The sequence below is a fragment of the Schistocerca nitens genome, chromosome 1 (assembly GCF_023898315.1).
Source record: "Schistocerca nitens isolate TAMUIC-IGC-003100 chromosome 1, iqSchNite1.1, whole genome shotgun sequence".
NCBI classification, from domain to species: domain Eukaryota; kingdom Metazoa; phylum Arthropoda; class Insecta; order Orthoptera; family Acrididae; genus Schistocerca; species Schistocerca nitens.
Genome location: NC_064614.1, coordinates 1063718234 through 1063733786, shown reverse-complemented (window position 1 = coordinate 1063733786; position 15553 = coordinate 1063718234).

The following is a 15553-nucleotide window of genomic DNA, read 5'->3' as shown; positions in this document are numbered from 1 at the left end:
GAAGCATGCTCAAATAACGCTCGCTGTTCACAGTTTCTTCAAAGAAAAAGGGTCCAGTAAGTCCGTGACTGGAAATTGTTGCCCGCGCTGTAATCCTCGGCGAATAATGTTGTCTTTCATGAAGCACTTGTGGGTTTTCAGTGGCCCAAAAGCGTACATTTTGTTTGTTAACCACACCGTCTAAATGAAAATGCGCCTCGTCTGAAAACCAAACGTTGTTGAGAGTTTCTTCCCTATCCTCCGCCCACTGAGCAAACAGTAGTCTCTGCTGCTTGTGTTCTTCAGTGAGCTTCTGCGCACAGGTCATCTTGTATGGGTACATATGGAGGTCACTTTTAAGAATGCGTTGAACGGAGCATCTGGACATTCCCAGTTACACTGCTGCCTTTCTACACGATTTCCCAGGACTTCTCTGTACAGCAACTCGTACCGCTTCAATATTCTCCGGCGAACAAACAGGCTTAGGCCGAGGTCGCTTCGCTTCCAATACTGTTTCTTCCTGTACAAATTTATCGTACAACCTGTGGATGGTGTTCTTGCTAGGGACCCATCGTGTGTTAAACTGTTGTCCAAAACGCCTCTGAGTCACAACAAGGCTTTTCGTTTCATGAAAAAGTAACACAATTGCCGATCGTTGCTGTGTCGTCAGTCTTCCATTGTCAGCCATTGCTTCTTACTAGTCTCCCATTTGAACTTCTTTTTGCATTACTTAGGGACCAATACACGACTATCCACTGTCATTTTGAACAGGAACCACACCTTTCTATACAGTGAGGCTATGCCAACGTGCAAAGATTCGGCACACTACAGCCTTTCGTGAATTACACGTCATTTCGTAACTCATTTGTTTTTCCAAGCTCTGCTGGTACTGCTGTAGAGATCCCAGCGGGATATCTAATGTGCGTCGCAAAATTGTGAAAGAAACAATTGGCAACACATTTCGTGCACCACCCTGTAACTAGTGCACCGTTCCATCCACAGTCAAACAGGGGAGCGGGAAGTTTTGTCAGAACATTCAAGCAGCAGATGGCCAAACTTCGCTCCGCACACACCGGGGACCAAGCCTTGCAGCTGTTTCTCGCCTTCGTATCGTTCGCATCCACGAGATGGACCATCGTCGGCGGAATTGCTTCACTGCCGCCGCCATCGCACACTGCTGCACGTGCTCCACCCTCCTTAGCATCCAGTGCCGCAAGAAGGCCGCAAGTATCGCTTCGCGCCCCGTGATATTGTCTTTTACATGGTTTTTAGCGGCAGCCGACGGTGGGCGCGAGGCGAGATCGTCCGTCGACTAGGCGCGTGCAATGTAACTTGTTTCAGCTCCGGATGGTTTCCAGCGCCGCCATCAAAATCAACTTCGCCTCTGTCGCGTACACGATGATCTTTCAGTCTCTCTTCCCTCAGATTTACGGGTCCAGAGGACAGCGAGGCCGCAGGAGCCGCCGGAGTGTGTCACCACGACGCCGTGGGACGACCCGATTGTGTCGGAGCCTTCGCCTCCTCCGCCTCCACCTCCTCTCGACCTACTCGCCCACACCGCAGCTGTCGCCGCCTTCTTCATCTGGTTCATGGCACCAGGAGGTGGACGTGTACCTTTCTGGTCGTTTTCAAGGAGATGTTTCCGCCAGAGCGCAGACCGGATGGCGCGGTATGGCCAGAAGCTGGTCGTCCCCTGCAGCCACAGCTTCCGGCCTACCAGAGCGTCCACACTTGTGCATCCCCCGCCGTTGTCGCACTCATACACGACGATAGATCGTCGTTTAGGGGGGGGGGGAGAGGGAGGGGGAGGAATATTCGGGCGTAACCTATTAATACACGCGCCTTCAAATAATGAGGATCTCTTGAAAACGCGTATCTGTTGTCATGATTTATTATAATGAAATGTAAGGTAAAAACTTAATGGCTGTTGTAGTCTTCACAATGTTTAAATTCGAAGCCGAGATGGAGGTAACAAGGCTTTAAGCCTTTAAGGTCTTATAGTGGTTAGCATGAGGGTTACGAAAAGAACCGTAGTTGGTGTGTAGGTTCGTATCCTGCCACTTCAAACATTTTTTTCCTCTTCACTTTTTAAAAGACTCTAGGACTCATTAATTTAAAGAAAGTATATTTTGTAAGTTTGATGTTATGGATGTATAAGAGCACTCTGTCCCTGGAGTGAGTTTTAACTGTCAATAATTTACAAATTAAGCATGAAATGCCAGTACATGTTTGGAATACATTGACCATCTGGTAAAACTAAGGAAGTACCACTCAAAATAAAAAGCATAGAAAAGACTGATAGATCTGAGAAATAATTAAAACATAACTTAGTCAGCTCTTTATACACTGTGAAAAATTTACAAGCTAGATATTTTACGAGACTTCTTTTCCAAACAAAAACATCTTACAAGTAAGCAGCTGTTTTTCTCGCTGTTTCGTTTACTTTCAAAACTGCGAAGGGAGACGTTCATTTTTCTCACAGAGAATTGTAATTTTTTGCACAAGTTAGAACATACTTCACACAACCATCACACTTTCGCCATTGGGAAGCTTAGGCCTGCTGTTAAGTACTTTCTGTAGTACATAATTACGGTATGTAAATAACGAGTATGAAGTGTGCAGGTTCTTCCTTTCTTACGAAGGAATAGTTCCCAAAATTGCTATCAATGTATGAACTGAAGATATCAGTTGCTGCTTAATTCATGAACTAGAATGGCTACATACCACAGTCACGACGATTCTTCATAATTTATAGTCTTTTCGCAGTTTCATGATAGTGTTATGGTAATACTATATTATTCTAGTATGCAAAGCATGTATAAATTAGCATACGTAACTGGATAAAATTATGTTGCATATTTATCCTCAAATGAATAAAAAGATCAATTAAAATGAAGCCAATAAAAAGGTCAAATCGAATAAGATGAGGGAACGTGTGATTAATCCACTGGTATGCAGCCAATAAATCTGTCTCAGTTTTTGAATACTAATGAGGCAACAGAATGTTTGGGTACTCGCAGACCATTTCTTAAAAGAACATAACTTTGTTATGTACACATTACTTTCATGCTTGGAAATAATTAGGTATTGATTACAGCAGCCAGTCTCATTATTTCAGATCAGAAAACAGCTGTTACAGGAACGTTCTCAATGTGGTGGCACGTATCTAAACGATAATGATGCCAACTCCGCGAGACTGTAGCGACCACAATTAGCAGTTCAGCGCAGTGCAGTGCAGTGCAGTTCGGTTCACGAATGCGTCACTCGCCCCGCAATTATTTTATTTTGCGCGGATAAATTAGTTCCGCGCCGTCCGCCAGGAGCGCTTTGCTGTGTCCGTTACTCCGTGGCGTTTATTCGTAGTATATAGTTTTTTACTTGTGTCCGCAGCTCGTGGTCTTGCGGTAGCGTTCTCGCTTCCTGCGCACGGGGTCCCGGGTTCGATTCCCGGGGGTCTGAGATTTTCTCTACCTCGTGATGACTGGGTGTTGTGTGTTCATCATCATCATCATATCATCATCCATTGACTCGCAAGTCGCCGAAGTGGCGTCAACTAAAAAGGAATTGCGATACGGCGGCCGAACTTCCCCGCAAGGGGCCTCCCGGCCAACAATGCCATACGATCATTTCATTCATTTTTACTTGTTCTTGTTTTCTCCATGTTTTTTTTTATACTTTGTTCTTGAATAAACAATCAACAAGTCATTTATTCGTTTTCGCGCGAGTCTCACCCTGACGTCCTGTATTAATTGCTGAACGAATGTATAAGGTTTTTGTCATCTCAGCACTGGAGATGTCGTTGAGCGTTATGTATCGTAAACCAGCAAGCTAACCGGTCAGACGGGCTAGTACGTAGCCCTACGACCAAACTGGTGGTCCTGTCGTGATTTATCGCCTGCCTGACGCACAAAATAAGGTGATACTGTAAGATGGCGGAAAATCTGATCACGACCAACTCTGCTTGAGCCCAGACTCGCCGTTAGACTACCACCCATTTAGCCTCACAGTCCAACGCTATGTTTGCGCAAGTTGAAGCTAGTTACTTTTACTCTGGAATAACCGCGGACGCTACCGAGTTTGCACCGGTCGTGAGCCAGCTCGATCATCAGTACGCAGCCGAAGTGCAAGACGTGATTACCGCGCCGCCAGAGAGTAATGCCTACGACCGGTTCAAGGCAGAACTTATCCACAGAGTATCAGCTTCGCAAGAAGAACACCTCCGCCAAGTTCTGATTTAGGACATCGGAGATCGTAAACCGTCTCAGTACTTGCGGCACCTGCGAAGTAAGATCGACGCTGGAACCGTGCCTGATAGCCTGCTGAGAACCATCTGGAGCAATCGGTTGCCGCCTGCCATCAAAGCATTAATAGCGTCGCAGCCGGAATCGCCTCTAGACATGGTGGCGAAGCTAGCAGACAAGGTACAGGACGCTGTCTCACCTGCACCTCTTAACGTAGCTACCGTGCAATCCGCGAGCACGTCAGCCACACTTTCGCGCGCCGAATACGATGCTCTGACGACAAAGGTCGATATGTTGACGCAACAGATTAGCTAAGTGATGTGTCGGTGTAACAGCAACAGTGATTGTGTACGACCGAGATACCGGAAGCGCTCACGCAGCAGCTCATCAACTGCCTCATCTGCCCGTGTGACTGAAACACAGCAGGGGATATGCTGGTACCACAGAAGCTTTCGTGATCAAGCTCGTCGCTGTACCAAACCCTGCACATACCAAATGCCAGCGGCGATCGGGTGTAGACGCTTCATCCAATTGCCAGTCTGCATCACAGCATCTGTTTGTGAGTGGCCGGCGCACAGGCAAGAAATATTTGATTGACACTGTCTCTGATCTATGTATTTTCCCGCGAACAGTGTTACAGCGTATAGGTCGCGTACGTCTTTCTGTCTAGCTGCCGAAAACAATTCTTCTATTGCGACGTATGGTATATATGTTTTGAACTACATTTAGGCCTACGGCGAGCGTTTGCGTGGGATTTCTCGATCGCGGACATCACCCAGCCTATAATAGGAGCGGAATTCCTGGCACATTACAACCTCCTGCCTGACGTCGCCAATACACGTCTGGTCGACCAAACCACTGGACTGACAGCAACAGGATCCCGGCGCCAAGCAGCCATCCAATCCGCCAAGCTGCCTGAAGCCGGAGACAGTGAGTACGCCGCCTTACTTCGGGATTTTCCGGCGTTGATAAAACCTCCAGGTATGCTTACGGAAGTGACGCATAGCACAGTGCACTATATAAAGATCGCCGAGGGGCCCCCATTATCCTGTAGACCTTGACGGTTAGCCCCGGGTCGGTTAGCTATCACCAAGGTCGCGTCTGATAGTATAATTCTAGAGGGTATCATGCGACTGTCCAGTAGCCCTTAGGCCAGGGCCACACGAGCGGAATAGCTGCGGAACGTCAGACGCGCGGTAAATGACCGCACCGCTATGGCGCATGGGGTAGATGCAGCAGTCCACACGGGGCGGAATGTCTGCGGCTGCGGAATTTTGCCGCTTGCCAGCCGCATCGCCCATAGCGAGGCGGAAAACCCGCTGCGGCACACGCAGCGCCATGGGTCATGAGAATCAGTTGGGCATTTCACACGGGCGGTGCGACAGGTGTGCGGAGAAGGGCCAGCTGACAGCAGTCAGTGCTGGGAGCGGAGTAGAGCGCCCATTTGCAGCAGGCAGTTGCGTGCTCCGTTCCGTGTGACTAGAAAGTGACTTCCACGATGTGCCCACTAGACACTGAGGAAATAGATATGGAGATTCTGATAATGGAAGTGGAAGAAAAGGCCTTGTATTTAGGATGTAAGGACCGAGGAATACAAGGACAGAAAGAAGAAGAATGGAGCATGGCATAAAATCTGCTGTGCATTATTCGACGATTTCGCAGATCATTCGAGCACAGAGAAAAAATCCGTTGGTAAGTTTTTCGTCCACTATTAGAATAATACAATTGGTTAAAAGATCACTGTGAATTGCGACATAGTTAGCGAATTAGTTTTCTGGAACTCGTTAAGTATTTTTGTTTAGAGATTGCTGAACAATGGTAAGTGTTGAGAAAGTCCTGCATTTGTATTATTGTTGACATGTTACACATTGATCATGTAACAACAATGCACAAATATAACAATAGAAAAGAACAACATATTTGGACAATAATATGTAAGAATTGGCAATAATGCTATCGATTCTTTTGCATCGCATGAATTAAGCCACATGATCGCCTTGGGCAATTACAATATTGGATAGAGTGATAAATCACTAAAAATAGAACACTAAACAAACCAGGTTCAGTAAGCACTGCTCTCTAACGAGTTTCTGGAAAGTATATGAAAGAGTCAACAATAGCTAATTAGTTAGTTTTATTAAGTCTCAGGTGAATTTACAGGTGTAATTACCGATAATAACAAGCTAGAACAATAAAATTAATAAAACTGTAAATATTAAGGAAAATGCATAAAATAGTTCATTTTCTGCTCTATGTAACACCTCAGATTTTGCTGTCCTGCCAAGGCCCTTTACCAGCCTCACTTACAAAATGTTTTGCAATTACATCTCTGTTTCTTATTGCTGACACACTTCTTCTTTCATCCAAGTTTGTTGCAGTCTCAAATCCATTCACAATAAATGTGTCTTCAATATGGAGCCCATCTCTCTCGCGCACATAATTATGCAGAACACAACATGCTTTTGTTATGTCAACAGCAAAATCGAATTTCACATTCTTGGCTCGCTGGAACACGCGCCATTTGTTCGACAATATGCCGAAGGAACATTCAACGTACCTACGAGCCCGTGACAAACGGTAGTTGAAAATTCTCTTCTCGCGCGTCAACATTTTACCACCATATGGTCGTAGTACGTGTTCTGAGAGTCCAAATGCTTCGTCACCAACAAACACATACGGTGTAACTATCCCAGTGGCATTTGGTAAGCCAGAGGGCTCTGATATACACAATGTATTTCCGTTCAGACGTTTCCACAGGGTAGATTTTTTTATAAATTGTGCTGTCTGAATCTTTTCCAAAACGAGCCAATGTCAACAAAAACGAATCTATAATCTGAGTCTGCCACTGCTAAAAGAACAATGGAAAAGAAGTCCTTATAATTATAAAACAGTGAACCACTCGTCTTTGGTTTGACCAACCGAATGTGTTTACCATCTATTGCCCCTATGCAATTTGGGAAATTTGCACGGATTTGGAATCCATTGGCAATATTCTTCCACTCCTCCTCTGTCGGCTGAGGCAGACACTCGTCTCGCAGGCAGCCCCAAATCGCACAGCACACTTTCCTCACTATGTCACTGGCTGTTGACTTGCCTATTCTGTACGTATAGTGCAGATCAACTAAGTGACAACCAGTAGCCAAATATCTAAAACCAAAGATATAAATGTATAAAAATTACGTTCAATATTTAGCCATTATTTAATGACGCTAAAGATTTTAAAGTTACGTTAAATTTCCGTTTCTTTTTTTCTCCTTTGTAGGCCAGAAGGCACAACAAAAGTGGCGTAACATTAGGGACTATTATCGGAAATATGTAAGGAAAGTGAAGAAATCTGGTTCAGAAGCAGTAAGAATATTAAAATACGTGTACGCTGACCAGCTGGGGTTCTTGGCACCTGTTTCAGAAACAAGAGATTCAGTTTCAGGTCTACAGGAAGACGAAATTCAGCATTTGGAACATCCTTTGGAATTTTCCAAGGCAGAAGACGACACCGGCAATCCAGTAACATCAGTTGACGCCTGAACACCTGAGCAGATTTCAGTAGGCTCATCAGTTCCACAAAAGAAAACGAAAGTGAGAAGCGTGAAAACAGATCATGAAGCTAAATTATGCAAATTTCTGGATAGTCCTCCAATTCGTTCTCTGTCCGCTGAGGACGAAGACAAATCTTTTTTGATTCCTTGTTGCCCACGCTGCGTAAGTTTGATTTAGATCAAATACTAGAATTCCGTATGGAAGTTTTACGCCTACTTTAGAGCATCCGAAACGCAAAATCGCAACTGTTTCATGGCTGTTATGCAGCGTGTCAGCAACCTATGCAACATGCACCAACGCATGCAGTAAGCCCAGGACATTCCCAAACATTACATACACAAGGAAATATGTACAACGAGCGTGCAGCTCCTCAATTACTGCAGATGCAGTCTCAACAGTATCGATCTGAAAGAATTCTGACGTCTAGAGAACAACCGCCTTCTATTTCACCAGAGTTTATTGATTCTGACTCTTGAGTAGAGGGTTTTCGCAGAAAAGTGTATTAAAAGGAGTTACTTTCCCTTTTTGCATATCCATTCTGTTAATTTCATTTACTGTTAATTGATGTTTCTTATCCTCAAAAGACAGATTTACATGTAACATAAAGAACAGAGAATTAAACTTGTTCGTTTATTGACCTAATCATTATCTTTTTTTTTAATTGAAATGAAAGTGTTGTTAAAACTAGTGATAGACATTACTGGGTTTCTTTAATTTTAGCTGAGATAATTTTTGGCTGAGACGGGATACTTACACATTAGAATTCACTTACCTTAAAGTTATAGCCAGCATTTCCATTGAAGGTAAGCTAGTCTCATGTTCGTGTCTTGCTTCTGTAAAGCGTTTCTAAGCGTGTGATGCAATTCATCGAAGCTTGAGAAAGACATTCGGAAATAGTTGAAAAATTTCACGTCATCCTCTCGTAGCTCGTTAAATATAACGTAAAACGCTCCTTGCAACAACCGACTACTCACTACTGGATGCACCCAGTACTTTCGGTGTATTTTTCTCTTTTTCAGTGTTTTTAACCCTACGTATGCCACTACTGCACAGTGTCGAGCATCCATCGCGACTACCAGCTAAAAAAAAAGGAGAGAACAATTCAGTCTATTTGCTTGGCCTCCTCGCGGCTACGAAGCGAACTATCTTCATTCTAAGAACATTTCGCGCTGTACTAAAATGAAAAGTGTATTTCTTTTCTCGTCTCTATTGTCATTTAATCGCAAGGTAAACAGTTACCAGGTCGACTTTACTTACTTTCTTAAATATTGTGTTGATAATATTTATTCAAAGTTTCGTGAATGAAACAGTGTAGACAAGAAAAAATGACACATACAGCAGCTAACTCTGCACCTGAATCTGCAAATGTCTTTTTCTACTTTTAAAATGATGAACCTCTTAAAGATGCAACGTTTACATAAAGTGTGACTGTAAATGCCTTCATGGACGACATGCGTAAAATAAACACGGCACAACTCTGCATTGTGAGCGAGAATAGCCTCGAGCGTGGCGCGTCGTAGGCAGCTGCGGCCAAGCGCCAATATATATCACTCGATTACTCGAGACTGGAAAGAGATATGGCTCTCCTTCCAGTGTTAAAAATAATTTCGATATCTTAGCTACAATTGGTACGCAGCATTATACGACCTCAAATGCACCAAACGCAAAGTAGCCAGCGACGACATTTTTTACTGCAAACTTTTCAAAATATGCGCTGTATTTTACTTAATTATGAAGTATCACGATAACCAGGGGCAGCAGCGAAAAGAAAAACCAGTTCATTATCAAGCTGTGATATCAGGCTATAACATGCGTAAAAATAAATTTTTTTCGTCGAATAGTTTCCTCACAATCGAATGAGAGAGATTGCTTAGCGCAGAACACAAATTCCAAAACAGTGGTTTTTAATTTTTTACACGAAAAGTATAAGTTGTAATGATAAACTAACTACATGGATGGATGTAGCTTTCCTTCGTTTACATGAAACAATTTTTTTCGAGACAAAATAGATGATTAGATATTTGGCTCTCCGCACGAACATTCCGCAGCTAGCCGCATGGCTACAGGACTCTGCGTCTAGCCGCACGCCGTCGACCATTGCGGAAACAATCCGCTCGTGTGGCCCCGGCATAGTCATTGCCGTTACATCTTGTGCCTAAGAAGTGTGGTGCGTGGCGTCCGTGTGGGGACTGTAGAGCACTTAACGCCTATACAGTGCACGATCGTTACCCAGTTCCATTGCTACGCGATTACAACTACGCGTTGAGTGGGGCCCGCCTGTACAGCGTGTTGGACTGCGCTAAAGGCATACACACAGATGCCTGTCGCCGAGGACGACATCCTGAAGACGGCCATAATTACGCCATTCGGCCTGTTTCAAAGTAAATTCGTGACTTTTGGCCTCAGAAACGCTGTACAGACATGGCAGAGACTTATCGCTTCAGTGTTGCTTCTGTTTTGCTTGCTTTTCAGTCTCGGCGGAAGAACATCGCCAGCATCTCATACAAGTTTTTAAACGGCGTCATTCTCAACACAGCAAAATGTATTTTTGGTCAACCACAAGTAGATTTCCTTGGCCACCGAATCTCTCTGCCTGGCTCACAACGAATACCTGACAAAGTTGAAGCCGTCCTAAAGATCTCACGGCCGTCAACAGTTAAGGAGATGCGACGATTTTTGGGATGTGGAATTTTTAGCGCAGACATTTAACACAAGCAGCGGATATTCAGGAACCCTCTACGGCTGTGCTGGCAGGTCCGAAATGCAAAGGAAATGCAACAGTACAGTGGACAGACCGCATGACAGCTGCGTTTGAACAGGCTAAACAAGCAATAGCGAACGCTGCATTGTTGACACATCCTGAGCAAAGTGCACCGTTAGCGTTGGTTGTAGATGCAAGCTAGACAGCTGTAGGTGCAACCTTGCAACAATACAACAATCACGCGTGTCAACCGCTAGCCTTCTTTTCGAAGAAATTGTCGCTGTCTCATTGTAAGTGGAGCGCCTATGATCGAGAACTGTTAGCGATATACGAAGGAATCAAATACTTCCGTCCTCAGCTGGAGGCCTGTGAGTTCACCATATTCACAGATCATAAGCCGCTGACATATGCCTTTCGACATAACAATATTAACTGTTCACCAAGGCAGCACAACCAATTACTGTGTATCGCGCAGTTCAGCACGAACATCCAGCATATATCCGGGATTGATAATGTAGCAGCAAATTGTCTCTCCTGTGTCAGCAGCGTCTCCACCATAGACTACATGGAACTCGCAGAAGCACAACTTACAGACTCGGATCTACATGAGCTGTTGCAAGAAACCAACTCTACATTGGATTTGCAGTTAGTCAACGTTCATGGTACAGGCATCAAGTTGTACTGCGAATTGTCCGCAGCCAAACCACGACCGTTTTTACCCGCAACATTCAGGAGAACCGCGTTTACATGTTTGCATAACCTGTGCCATCCTGGAGCACGAACTACAATACGCCTAATCTCAAATCGCTTTGTGTGTCTGCGCAGTAAGGTCGGCCAGCACGTGCACGCACCTATTAGAAACTTTCCTGAATCCTTCACCCGTTTCACACACGTAAACATCGACGTCGTGGGACCTTTACCTCCTTTAAAGGGCCGTCGATATTTGCTGACGATGATCGACCGATTCACGCATTGGCCTGAAGCGGCTCCAGTGGACAGTGTCTCGTCAGAAATATTTTGGGCGTATGCCTTCACATTAAACTGAGTGTCACGATTTGGCTGTCCTTTACACGTCGCCATAGATCGTGGTAAACAATTTGAATCTGATTTGTTCGCAAAGCTGACGGAATTTTGTGGGATGAGCCACCACAACACAACCAGTTACCACCTGGCCAGTAACGGCATTATAGAGCGTTGGCACCACACTTTGAAAGCAGCCCCGATGTCCCACGAGACTGGGTGGACAGAAACTCTCCCGATGGCCCTGCTAGGCTTACGAAACTCATACTAGCCAGATCTAGACAGTTCTACTGCAGAACTAGTGTACTGCGAGGCGTTACGACTGCCTGGCGAATTTGTAGACGTGAGTCCACAGCCTGATATACAGGGTGTTACAAAAAGGTACGGCCAAACTTTCAGGAAACATTCCTCACACACAAATAAAGAAAAGATGTTATGTGGACATGTGTCCGGAAACGCTTAATTTCCATGTTAGAGCTCATTTTAGTTTCGTCAGTATGTACTGCACTTCCTCGATTCACCGCCAGTTGGCCCAATTGAAGGAAGGTAATGTTCACTTCGGTGCTTGTGTTGACATGCGACTCATTGCTCTACGGTACAAGCATCAAGCACATCAGTACGTAGCATCAACAGGTTAGTGTTCATCACGAACGTGGTTTTGCAGTCAGTGCAATGTTTACAAATGCGGAGTTGGCAGATGCCCATTTGATGTATGGATTAGCACGGGGCAATAGCCGTGGCGCGGTACGTTTGTATCGGGACAGATTTCCAGAACGAAGGTGTCCCGACAGGAAGACGTTCGGAGCAATTGATCGGCGTCTTAGGGAGCACGGAACATTCCAGCCTATGACTCGCAACTGGGGAAGACCTAGAACGACGAGGACACCTGCAGTGGATGAGGCAATTCTTCGTGCAGTTGACGATAACCCTAATGTCAGCATGTCAGCATCAGAGAAGTTGCTGCTGTACAAGGTAACGTTGACCACGTCACTGTATGGAGAGTGCTAAGGGAGAACCAGTTGTTTCCGTACCATGTACAGCGTGTGCAGGCACTATCAGCAGCTGATTGATTGGCCTCCACGGGTACACTTCTACGAATGGTTCATCCAACAATGTGTCAATCCTCATTTCAGTGCAAATGTTCTCTTTACGGATGAGGCTTCATTCCAACGTGATCAAATTGTAAATTTTCACAATCAACATGTGTGGGCTGACGAGAATCCGCACGCAATTGTGCAATCACGTCATCAACACAGATTTTCTGTGAACGTTTGGGTAGGAATTGTTGGTGATGTCTTGATTGGGCCCCATGTTCTTCCACCTACGCTCAACGGAGCACGTTATCATGATTTCATACGGGATACTCTACCTGTGCTGCTAGAACATGTGCCTTTACAAGTACGACACAACATGTGGTTCATGCACGATGGAGCTCCTGCACGTTTCAGTCGAAGTGTTTGTACGCTTCTCAACAACAGATTCTGTGACCGACGGATTGGTAGAGGTGGTCCAATTCCGTGGCCTCCACGCTCTCCTGACCTCAACCCTCTTGACTTTCATTTATGGGGGCATTTGAAAGCTCTTGTCTACGCAACTCCGGTACCAAATGTAGACACTCTTCGTGCTCGTATTGTAGACGGCTGTGATACAATACGCCATTCTCCAGGGCTGTATCAGAGCATCAGGGATTCCATGCGTCGGAAGGTGGATGCATGTATCCTCGCTAACGGAGGACATTTTGAACATTTCCTGTAACAAAGTGTTTGAAGTCACGCTGGTACATTCTGTTGCTGTGTGTTTCCATTCCATGATTAATGTGATTTGAAGAGAAGTAATAAAATGAGCTCTAACATGGAAAGTAAGCGTTTCCGGACACATGTCCACATAACATATTTTGTTTCTTTGTGTGTGAGGAATGTTTCCTGAAAGTTTGGCCGTACTTTTTTGTAACACGCTGTAGACCCGACTACCTTCGTCAGCCGCCTTCGGGAACATGTCAGGAAAATACGACCTACGAAGCCGCCTAGGCACGGAACTGATGCCACGTTTGTACACAATAACATCAGGACATGCACTCACGTTATCTTACGAACTGATGGTGTCAAACCGGACCTCCAGGCACGGTACACCGGGTCACATCGAATCTTCAGTAGGAGAAGCCGCACCCTGGATATTCTTGTGAATGGAAAAGGAGCCACTGTTACAATTGACTGGGTCAAGCCAGCTCCGCCCAGAAATTGGTCCGGCAACAGCAACTCCAGCACCACCACCAATCAGGACGTCAGCTCCACGGACCAGCACACCATGAGGTGTGGTCAGCGCGTCCATTTCCCGGTGCGTTTCCTGGATGGCGCTCCGCTCCTGGGGAGGGGGCTGTTGTAGCGACCACAATTAGCAGTGTAGCGCAACGCAGTGCAGTGCAGTCCGATTCACGAGTGAATAACCCGTGTGTCACACTGCCAGTATCTCATTTTGTGAGGGTAAATTAGTTCCGCGCCGACCGCCAGGAGCGCTTTGTGGTGTCTGTTAAGCTGTGTTTACACTAGCAAGTCGCTTGCAGAAGTTATTGCTGCAAGTTATTGCGAGCCGCTTGCAGCTTTGTTTACACAGCAGCGCAAGAATGAAGCAAGATTCTTCCGCAAGTTCTTTGGCAAGAAACTTGCATCAACAACTTGCTGATACTGTTTACATATGCTTTCAGTACCACTACGAGTGTCAGCCGAAGTATAAAGTGACAAGTAGGCGGGTTGGATATGTTGCAGCTCTTGTAATTGTAATGAAAAATGTGAAAAAGAAAAACAGAAGTATTTGGGTTAGAGAGTGGATAATGAGAATATCACAGAATGGTGCCTATAATAACCTTTTGCAAGAACGTAGTATCGAGAGCATGGATACTTTTGAAAACTTCTGCAGAATGTTCTCAAATCTTCTGGAGTGTTTGTTGACGTTAATACCGTCCGTCATATCAAAACGAGACACAAACTTCCGTACTGCTATTTCAGCAAAGAAAAGTTTGCTAGTCACTCTACGATTTATAGTTACAGGTGAGCTACGAATAAAATAGCCCTTTTCATTTATTTATATGAAACATACAACCAAAAAAAGTTTGAATTCTGAAATCTTTTGTAGGAGACCCATAAAAGTCCCTCATGTACTTGTTTCATATTCCTGTCAGCACGATTTCTCTGATTGTACCTGATGTATGTAGAGCAATTTTTGGAGGTATGTGAAAACACAACAGTGAAATTAAAGTTTTATTGAAATAAAACCCATTTTACAGAATGATATGCTTATAAAAATGTTTTTTTTTTCTGACGCTCATAAAATGGAAAGTGACAAGCTAATTAAATAGGACATGTAATAATTACACAACGTCTTTTTCTAGACTCCTAAAACTACAAGCGAGTGGATGCAGGTGGCAAAGGGGTTGTCTTCAAGTTATGCTACTTTATCTGTGTACTTATTTCACAGATGTGTCGAACATCGACGAGATTTCATTTAATGCGCTCATCTTCTTCACTCCATCCTTTAAGTCTCGGTTATGCACGTCCCATATTTCGGGGTAGCTCTCCACAGCTTCAATAAAATACCCGTTTCTCCTCCATTTCTGAAATTTGTTTGCATATAATACGTAAGATGGTTGTCAAAATTAAGTCACCACATTAAGTAAAATGTTAAACATGAGTGTTATGCAGACGACACACTTACTATAACTTGCGCTTCCAACTTGCAGGAAATGGAAATGAATCCTAAAAGCTGCAACTTACCTGCAGATACTTCTTGCGTGGTGTTCACACTGGAAGTGGAAAACGGCAGCAATTCACTTCTGCAATAAATTGCTACGGTCGCAAGTCGACTTGGTCGATATGTTTACACACGCAAATCGCGCGGCAAGTTCCTTCGCGCAAGTAAATTGCTGCAATAACTTGCTAGTGTAAACCGAGCATTACTCTGTGCCGTTTATTCTTAGTATATAGTTTTTTACATGTTCTTGTTTTCTCCAAGTTAGTTCTCGTAAGTACCTTTTTTATACTTAGTTCTTGAGTAACCAATCATCAAGTCTCTTATTCCTTTT